Source organism: Dreissena polymorpha, chromosome 1 (genome assembly GCF_020536995.1).
Source record: "Dreissena polymorpha isolate Duluth1 chromosome 1, UMN_Dpol_1.0, whole genome shotgun sequence".
NCBI lineage: Eukaryota > Metazoa > Mollusca > Bivalvia > Myida > Dreissenidae > Dreissena > Dreissena polymorpha.
The window spans coordinates 63,126,924-63,138,351 of NC_068355.1; the positions used below are offsets into that span (position 1 = coordinate 63,126,924).

General features: G+C 32.9%; 1 long non-coding RNA gene across 1 annotated transcript; it reads left to right on the plus strand.

The window, feature by feature from the left end:
- The first annotated feature begins 8,719 nt into the window (after positions 1-8,719).
- Positions 8,720-11,428, plus strand: LOC127832193 (uncharacterized). The gene is made up of 3 exons (XR_008026736.1): positions 8,720-8,864; positions 9,927-10,088; positions 11,082-11,428. It is a non-coding gene; the product is annotated as an uncharacterized LOC127832193 (long non-coding RNA).

Below are 11,428 nucleotides of genomic sequence, written 5' to 3' on the forward strand. Positions count from 1 at the left end.
CCGACCCAATTTTTACTTGGCTGAAATCACTTACATTTCATGGTGCTCTTCCATAGATAAAAATTTGTAAAAAATAAATGTCTGTTAAAGAATACTTATTTCATCTTGTTTAAACTTTAAACACCTTTACAGCATCTGTACACACCAACTGCATGCCCATATTTGGAAATTTGAATGAATTATGGAACTTTTATATTCCCCAGGGGTGAAAATAAACTGGACAAAAGCCGAGCGTGGGGGTGGTTTTGAAAAAATCGGTATATTTTTTTAAAAAGCATGGAAAGCCTACCTACAAATTTGCATGTATTTCAGTGAAATGATGCTGATTAAGAAAATAATTAATTAGATTATATTTGGATATGTGCCCATTAGAGGTGCACTACCTTAAGACAACTATTAAAAGGGCATTCACAGATTTTGGCATGTATTGAAGTTTGTCACTAAATACTTTATATTGATTAGTGTAAACATTGGCTCTAAAAAGCTCCAGTAAAAAGGAAGAAAATTTAAAAAAAAAGAGAAAAAAAGTAACCCTCAACAGGGCTCGAACCATTGACCCATGGTGTCCTGGAGTAAAAGTACCGCTTAGACCACTTGGCCATCCGTTCTCATACATTGAAGCACAGGTGGTAAGGGTGTGGCTATGATATTAATTAGTGAAAACATCATTTTGAATGATAAATAATGGAAATTTATATTTCTTTCAATATTTTTACAAATGCTGGGTCAACTTTTAAGAAATAACACGATACACAACTCGCTTGACCCACTTGACGTCGATCAGACAGGATCTAAGACTGAACTCTTCACGGAGTAAAGGGCATTTTCACAGCAAAGTTCATGTACCTCGATACCATAATTCAATAAAACGTATGAAAAAACATTATTACCGGGCTTGACGTTGCATTTGCATCAAAACTAACTGTCCAGCGCCGTTTGAAACCTTCTTTTACATACATTTCAACTAACTGACATTTTGAACATACGAGTGATTTCATTGGTCTAATGCGAGGGTGTGTCTTTACACCTGGAGATTTCATTCATGAATCCTGTCTGTTCACTGTTAAGTAGGTCAAGCGAATAGTGTATCGGTTTATTTCTTAAAATCGCTGCAAACTTGATGAAGTAATGGCTATTCAAAGCGATGACCCTGTTTTCGGGTGAATTCGAGTTGAAAAACCTTGTTATATATATATTTGATAGATTTTTTTCAGAAAAAAAAATGATTTTTAGCATAGGTGCTTGCACCTATGCTTATGGTAAATACCACATTTTGAAAATCCACATCGGTCGGTTACCCTTTATGAAGCCTTACCTGATAAAAAATCAGACGAAATATCTATTTAATTTAGTATATGGTAATTCTTACAAATTTTTTTTGGAAACGTTTTTCTAACGTTTTCTTCCAAGAATATTGCTGACACCGTTTTTAGTGAATTTTTCTAAGACCGTTTTATGTCAAAAAATCTTCTTATAACATAAAACAAATTTCGTTCGTAAAACAATTCTGTTCTTGTTGATAGTGACCTCACACCTAATTTATATGGGATCCCAATTTCGATTTCCTTCGTTTACTGTTCTGTGAGAGGTCAAATGTTTACATAACTGAATTAATAAGGCCCTGGTTAAAGTATATGTAACATTTCATCGGTTAATTATAAATAGAAATTAAAACATATTCTCAGCAGGAAGTGGGGCATAAATCACTTTTATTCTTTGAAAATGTGTAAAAAATGGCGGAGTACGATGAATGTTTTCTGATTTATGACATGGATTCTGACGTGCCTTTCTATGGATTTGATGAAGTAGAGTTTAAAAGTAATAGAGTTGTGTTAATTGAAGTTAAAATGATTTACTTTGAGCCAGAAATTTACGTTACGAGTAGAGTTAACGGTTTAAATGTGGCATCGGATTTAATGGATTAGCGCGAATTCTGGACGAGTGCTGTGTCTGTAAAATATTAAATGGAAAGCTGTAAATGTATCAAGTCGGAAAAGAAAACGGATGGTTGCATAATGGTATGCGTGAAATAATGTAATTCTACGTATTTATTTTCATAGTTATGTCATTTTGTAACCATTCACATTCGTCACTATTTGGAATTCCCGTTTCTAAAAATAGAGCATTTTGTTAACAAGGGGGGCGACTCGTGATGTCAGCAATCGTTAAGGCTACAATATACTAAATAATCGAGTCATGTACTTTCTAAACAAATCATCATATTTTCCTCGAAGGCATGTTATACACTTTGTTCTGGTTTTATCGTTTGGAGATATTGATAGGGTAAGCATAGGTGTTCACTACTTAATCCCTGAAATAGGATAAAGTTGGAGATTAAAGTAAAAAATGGCACTGCAAAAGGTTACAATCCACTAGAAAACGGCCGAAAAAGGCGCAAAAACAGTCGATTTTGATTTGAGTCGAATTTGTTTTTGGTTTGAACATGACAAATCTTTTTTATTGCTTAAATCGATTCAGCTAAGAATGCCCGTCAAGAAAAGGTATGGTTATGGGGGTCTCTATGTGCAAAATGTTGTATTTATTTTCGCTCAAAGTTGTCGCTTTTACATCGAAACATATAAGGAAACTATTTAGTATATTTTGACCTAAACATTTACTTCAGCAGCAACTTCCCTGTATCTTGCAACTATGCTTTCAGCGCCATCGGCGCTCTCGTTTGTTATAATATGATTATTTATCACTCAAAATGATGTTTTCACAAATTAATATCATAGCCACACGCTAACCACCTGTGCATCGAAGGATGTATTTTATACTTTATATAAGCACGCCTCGTACTTTCACAAAATATAACGACAACAACAGAACTCTCCAAATTATTCAATCGTTTCGCGTTGCAACGCTTTATACTTTTCAGGTTTTTAAATCATCAAAAGATGCATGTAATGGATATTTTAGAGGATGGTAAATAATCAGTTTTTTTTTTCATCTCAAATATAATAACTCAAGCGAAAATTTGCGAATCTGAGACAACATATTTTAATTTTGTCAAAACGCGAAAAGGCAGCTTTTAAGCACGTTTTGTAAAAATGTGCCGTCAAGGATACCACGAACTAGACGAGCTTTATCGGACGAGCTGACGGGGGCCGCTGTCATCAAACTTATACTGTTTATAGACGCTTGGGCTATTGAAAAGTATTAATGATGACATGTTCGATTACCTTTTGTTTATATAGAAAATTGGATTGTAAAATTCACCGGAATATTCGGTAAAGAAGTTAAATCGTATAATTGCAAAGTAATATTAATTTTCATTCTTAAAACAGCATATTACAGGTTTAAAATAACCGATATTTTCACATGTACCCAGGGAAACATACAATAATACTTTTTTATATATCTTTTTAATGCTCGCTTTTATGTTTTACCGTACATTTGTCCGCTGAATAATCGAATTGAAAACAAGGTCAAAGTGATTGTATCGTTAAACGCAGAATATTGTCGCGTGATTTCTACTATATACAATTTATATTGTAATGCTAACCCAACATATATACATTAAACATATGAATAATGAATAAATACACATACTAAAATGTGGCTTTTCGTCAGGTTTAAGCCATTAAATAACAAAGATGAAGCTGCTACACGGACAGACTTAAGTAGATTCTTCACGTTGGTTGCCAATGAGGTATGTCAGGGACCAGTCATCACACACCGCAAATGATCAAATGTGATGACAAACAGTACATCACATCAATTCTTATAATGTCTACGTATTTTGTTTTGAATGTTGAATGTTTTTTAAACCGTCAATCTTTGAATTTATACATAATTATTTTGTAATGTGATCGAATTTTAGCTAACCAATGGTCATTTTAATAAGGGTTTTGTTTTTCAAACACTCTCAAATTTGTTTGAGATGGTCGAATACAATTTTTAAAAGAAGTTGAATTGAACGACGAAATCGGTCCCTCGTTAATATGTTATTAAGTAATTGATTTCTGAATTTGTTTTTCATGAAACAAGTCAAATATCAATAAAAAACGGACTTTCATAAAGTTATACTAGTCTGTTCGTTATGACTTTTTGCTGCTTTAAGAATATATGTTTTGGTTGTTTAATAGATGACAGTTATGCATCAAGCATTGAAGACACATGGCGTGGGCTACATGCGAGGAAGTGTAACGCAACCTTTGCCGAATTCCGCTGTTAGGCTTGGTGATGTACAGTTTCCAAAAGCGGTGGTAAATGTATTTGTCATCGCTATTATGCAAATTATTGTCGCAATACGAATACATCAACGAGTTGTTTTGGGGTTAGAGGTGACTTAGTTCACATTGGATTGAATGAAATTATAAAACAAGTGAATGTCTATTTTTGTACCCTCAATAAAATGTTTAAGTAGAAACTATGTCTTTAATTTAATCGGCAATTAAACAACATAGGGGACTGCAGATCGTTTGTATGCATCGAATGGCTATACTTTTAATATAGCTGAATGAATTTCACTAATAAGCTATGTCAAAAAGACTTTACAACATAATTAACAAATTAATATCCCTTTGAGATACACTTACGGTTGTTTTGTGCGAATCTTTCTCTTGTTCATACCAGTTGATGTCGTTTTGGCTATTTATTTTTCACTAAAAACTTACATACCTATCAACAACTATGGGTTCATTGTCGTCGTACCACTCGGCATACCAGCCTCGAGTGAGGGACACCATAGTAAAGGTTACAATTTTATATCAATTGGTAACTGTATTTTTACAAATTCATGCGCTGCATAAGAAGCAATCAAAGCCATACGTTATCTAAGGAGGTTACCGATTAATTGTAAATAACCGACAAATAAATATTCCTTACTAATGTATGTAAGTACAATTTATATTGGGTCAATGTTGAATATTCTTTAATACATTAATATGACATGTTTGAGCATATTATGATCATGTGTTTCTGGTTTCCTAAAACAGCATAACCTGTTTCAAAACTATGCTCTTTTGTGTATTTATTAAAAGGTTGCTTAACATTGATACCTTGCTTTTATAATCGATCAATAACTATTTTTGTATAATTTAAAAAAAAAAGGATGTCTTGGGGACAATTTCATCGAGCGCGGGCAAATCATTCGAAGTAATAAATCTGTATGTCTGCGCGCTATCTAAATTGTAGTAGTGAAAATTCCCGACGGAGAAGGCGAGTTTAGTATGTGTGAGATGGAATGCCACCGGAAGCAAAACAAATATCTGAACATTTAATAAATATTAAATTGGTAGTAGAAACATATGTGCTGAAAAGGTTATATGCAGTATTTTAATGTTTGTCAAAATGAGATGGGGTGGGGCATACCGTATATATGCTCGTGTAAGGTAACGTCGGGTTAAGTACATGTAGTTTATAATACATTCTTAATTTGCAGTGTAAAATTAATAATATATAAATCATTAAGACGATAAGTGGTTTGTATTTAAACTTTTGTTTTTTATGATCTCACAAATCTAAATGCAAATGGAAATAAATCAATTTGATATTGCGAATGTTTTTATAGGGTGGCAATTTCGACTTTGCTACTCAGTACTTGATCGATGGAAAAATAGTGCTGACACGGAATGGTAAGCCGGATGGTGCTGCACAAGGAGCCTTTTCGACATTTAGTTTTACCTACTCCTCTGGGGGAATAAATTACGATCTCGCTGCTTGGATTTCAGGGTTGGTATACACGTTAGAAATAAATTGTGAAATAATGGGTGAATAGTTCAGAAACGTTTACTAATGATATTTGTGTGAATATCAAAACTGGCATTGAATCATAGTCCATCCAAATGCATTTTAAACTGGCGGTGACCAAAATAATATACGATTTGTACATTTATTGTTTATGCAGTCTCTAAAAAAGATAAAAGGAATCAGTGACGTGTAAGAAACACTATTGTCATATTTTTAAATACATACCTTTAGCCGTAAGCGAACGATGATCGTAATATTTATGTATGTACCTGCGTATAAATTATTTTATTAAGAACAATATGGTTGATAGTAACGGCTATTGTCTTTTGGGTAAGTTATTTCTTAAAAATACGTTTGGGTAATAAGCGCTTTCCGAAGCGCATGTTGTGTCTCAATTTGTTAACGTTTTAGGCTCCTCATAATAATATAAACGTATATACAAACCTGTAGAGAAAGCCGTTATATACTAAACACATTTAGAACCAAACACACACAGGATAATACGCCCATAACTTAATTTATGCTAGCATAACAAAGCTTACATTTTTAAACATGTTTGCTTTTGAATTCTTGAAAAATAGATTTCAAATAAGAATAAAGTTGGACAAATCAAAGACATAATAATTTATCTTGAATGATGTCACTTTTTCATTAACAATCAAGTGTGAAACACACTCAATTTACATAGGCAACGAAAAATCGAATAGCATTTGACATTGTTAAGTCTGGGAGTCAGTTAAATAGACTGTAAATTTGATAGCATATATCCACGTGAATAAAAAATTAGGTTTACACAACAAATTAAAACAGTGTTCTTAAATATAGTATTATTAACATCAATATATTTGAGACTAGATAAACATGGGCAAATGATACTGAATTGTATATGAAAATATTTATCAATTGGGTCCTAACGTTTACGATTAAAATTAATTTCACAAATTTATATAGACATACATATCCGATTATATCTGTTGTTAATTATATCACAACACACCATTATACACCATTCTTTTTATATACAGAATCATAATGAAATTTATATTCCCATAGCAATTATGTATAAATGCAACATCATCTAACACGTCATAATGCTGGATTACTGCAGCAATATGTACTGGCTGATGAAATACAAATCCTTAATAAAGTATGCATCAAGCCACATCCAGATGTAAATCATCCGGTTCAAACATTCATTTAAAATAATGACATGTCAAGAAACATATCAGCACCACAATCTACATTTTCACTTTGCATTTTGAACAGTATATAAACACAAAAGTGTATCAAAGGAAGGTCCAGACGATGACGAATAGAGTATCACAATTGTCTATTGTTCGCCTCCACATATTACATTTAATAATTATCGCATATGGAAATCATGACAACAAGTCCTGTTAACGTTTCAAAGGTGCTGGCGTTAAAAGCGTCATTAATTAGAAGCAACATTGTCTCTTCAAAAAATTATTTCACTATTAAATAGTTTTTAATTGAAAATCAAATTACAATGCTATCGTTCTACCAATATTTGTCTTAGCATAAATGCGATCATTCAGTAACTATCATATGCATTTTAAGCTTCTGCAAATCTAAAACCCTGATATGGAGTACAAGAGGCTACAATATTCCTTTTTTTTTCTAATGTATACAATTCCCTTCTAAATGTTTTAGAATTTAAATATGAGTTTAGAATGAGGCATGCACGTAAGAGCGTTTGCGGAGACTTGGCAAGTACAAACCTCAGTGTCGCATCTTTGAGCAAATGGCATTCACGATACACGTAAACAATATGCATAGCACACATGTAACCCGATTTAATATATGTTACAAGCTAACTACTTTATATTAGAAGTGCACTTTCTATGTTCATCCTATCAAGCTTTTCATTCCAAGTGGCACTTTACTTTATATCCGTTATGTAACGAGAACTGTGTGGCACTTTACTTTATATCCGTTATGTAACGAGAACTGTTTGGTTTTAGGTATCGCTTGGACCTGGACTTAATGTAATGCTTCTGCCTTCAACAATGGCCAACATACTTTAGTGAATAAAGTAACAGCTACTATCTCCCGAACCCTAGCTAGTGAGCTTGGTCATGGGTACGACCTATGCGCATATTGCTTGTATAAATCGCCTAGTCTGCGTTTTTTATAGCTTTTGTATTAATCTGATGCTTTGTTATTTTAGTTTTACTTTTTGAATCAAGTTGATGTATTACAATACAATACTATTATTACTTTTATTATTATTTATGTATCACGTAACTATATGAAATACATGCTCCTTGTTTATACCGTGTAGGTTTGGCATGGAGCATGACGTAGTAAGCGGTTGCCAGACAAACGACTATATCATGGGAAATGCGAAATTTTCTCCAAATACAAGTAATCAGGCTACGTTCTCCAGATTCTCTTGGTGCTCAGCCACAGCGATCCAGGCCTACGCCTCTAAGTATGTACTCACACATGACTTTCCTCCACGGCTGATTTCATATGCAAACACATTTTGTCAAATATATCATTCTTTAACTTGGGTATATTTCTGTGAACGTTTAAGAACAGAACAGAATATTTTATTTTAGCTTTAGGATACAGCTCATCGCCATAAACATACATATGCAATAACAGCATGCGTGACAATTATATACAAAACATACATCCTTTTGAGGAAAGATCAATTTAAAAAGTAATGACATACAACATGTTTTAGTGAGAATGTCACATGGATGGGGTTAATACAAAGTGATCATGTAATGTTAACACGAAATTTAATAATTGTTACAAATATAACATTATTCTAAGCTTATTGTCTTTGTGGAAGATATATCATTTATACTTTCCACAAAGACAAGGCAATGTTATCATTTTAATGTTTTAATCTGCCGACAATCATCTCCATGTTTACTACGAATTTGACGTTTTAAAGTGAAGAGTTAATTAGTTAATTTGTTATTAAATCCACTGTGAGTGATGTTTTGTGGTTACATTATAATGTTTGAACTTACGATTTTTGTTTCAGAATTTCAGCCCAATTCCGTCCCACTTGTGTGCTTCCACCTGTTGATCCATTTTTCACATATTTTTGTCAGGGATTTAGAGGGATGACTTTGCCACTTTACGATCAATGCAAAAGGGAATTTGGTGCAAGCAGTACCCGCAATATGTCCGACGTGAGCGCATTTGACTATCAAAGCTTTTTGTATAACAATATACATAAATAACCAACATGAATTAAATAAAATATAAATATATATTTATAATTGAAAATAAGTCGCTTTGAATAATTGTGCTTGTATTATTTCACTATGTAGGCCTACTCGAATTGTAACGATGTCAATAATTAAAATTGCTGGTTAACGATAATTTTTAAAGCACATGTCACGTTGCTGCTATGGACATTCATCACATTGAAACAAAAAGTTTATAATCAGATCTTTTTATATCTGAATCAGTAAAGTATGACGATGATCACTAATAAAATATTCGGCTAATTCCTCTGGTACATACTGGCTGAATTTGGTCCTTCATCAATTAAATGCTCAATGCTCTGATATTAAAAAAATCAAAATGTATAGATAAAAAGCAAGAATACACTAGCTTTTGAATAATCATCCATTAATATTATTTTTTATTTAAAATAAACTCCTAATAATTGCATCCGAAGTTCACCTTTATTATATTTGCAACAGAACATGCATTTTCACGATATTTTTTAATTTCCACTGAAGCTGAAATCAACTGAGTTGTATTTTGTAAAGTAATAGTGTGATAGCGTTGGATAAAATAAATAATTCACACTTCCGGTATATATATATATATGCATAGACATATTACACTGACTATTTATTTACGAATTATTAACATCATTGTAATATATTCATAGAACTAAGGGAATACACGAGTCGGAATTATTATGAACATGTGAATATAAACTTTCCATGAAGTTGCAAACTGTCAGCAAAACAAAGAGGTTATCATATAAAAACATAATAAACATTTACTCAAAACATATTTTACTGTATGTCATATATATATATCTTGCATTAAAATATTAGAGCCAAACACGAATGTTATGTATACATATTTATTAGGCATATAACTGAGCCAACGTCTTAGGGAAAGTATGGCAGATAATCGAAATGTTAACAAGATGGCAAAGCCAGAACTCTTGTATACATGTATTCTGTATTTATAAAGTGTATATCGATCGATTTGTTTATCTATATTTTCAGCCTGCCGACAAACCATTCCTTCAAAGCAACTATGTTACTCGTTGTGTGAGAAAAGTAGATAAGTATCCCTTTGTGTTTACTGACGGCAATCAACTTAAGGTTAAAAAAGAAGTTATGATGGGAACCAAATGCGTTAAAGATGGAATTATGGACCCTAACAATGTAAATGAAGATTTTAACTTTTATATACCATTTTGTCGGCATAAAATTTCGTTTTGGATTTTTGTGTATAAAAGAAATCTGTTTTATCTGGTTGTACTTGATGTTTTTCCAACATAATGCACGAATTTCCAATGAAACATTAAAGTAATCTGATCGCTTATTTGCACAGGTTTGTGTTTATTTTAATGGAAATAATGTAATGATTACAATCTTGCGAATTTAAGTAGAATTTTATGCCATAATTTTACACTCGCCTGAAGGATTAAATGCAGCTGTATATTAAAATGTTAAACTAAAACTTGATCATATTTGTGAATGTGTTGGCTACATTTTTTACATGTATCAAACGTTTCGTTCACGCAAAAGGTAAACCACTCGACCATCCGTGCTCATGTGGGACTTGGTGTATTTTATACTCTAAATAAGCAATCCTCGTAATGTCTCAAAATATAACGATTACAACATAATGATCCAAAATATTAAATCGTTGCGCGTTTGTAACGCTTGATAATTTTCAGATTTATTTTTAAATCGTCAAAAGACGCATATAATGTATATTTTAGAGCATAGTAAATAATCAGTATGACTGTGTCCTCTTATCATAACTACAACGAACGCAAAATCTGAAAGAATTCTTTTTTCAATTTTGTCAATTTACGAAAACGTGAAAGGGTTCCTTTAAGAATTACATGGACATTATAATTACATAAGAGAGTCATTTGATCGGTAGATGTTAATTGGGTGAATTCCATGACGATTGTGAAAGAATGAGTCGCACGACACAAGTGTTTTTAGATGTTTACCAAATAATCATAATTTTACCGAAATTGTTTTTTTTACAGTTAAATAAAACATTATAACCACAACATAAACCTTCTACAGTATAAAGCGGGTCGTCGGCCATCGCTTTAAATCTAACTCCATAAGCCCCTTTTTACATACAAGTACAACATAAAACACTGCAGGTTAACGAATTGTTACCATTTCTTGCAGGTTTGCTTCCACGGTGCTTGCACGTTCTTATCACTTTGCAACTCAAACAACCAACCAAAAGCAACGCCAACACCGCCAACAACCCAACCTCGACCAATACTCGCTACAACATCCGTTACTCGTCCAGCGACCACAGCATTGCCCACCGAGTGTCTGTGTTCGAACTCCGATTGTTGCCAGAGCGTGTACAGGAGACGGAGGACGTGTTGCCCACAATGCAAGCGTAGGGGGTCAAGCTGTATTATTAAGTGATAGTTCAACAGGATACGGAGGAAGAAGACACACAAATAGATACAAGTGAAAATATGTTTGTCTGATTTAACAATGAGAGCAGATGTTACCGTCTC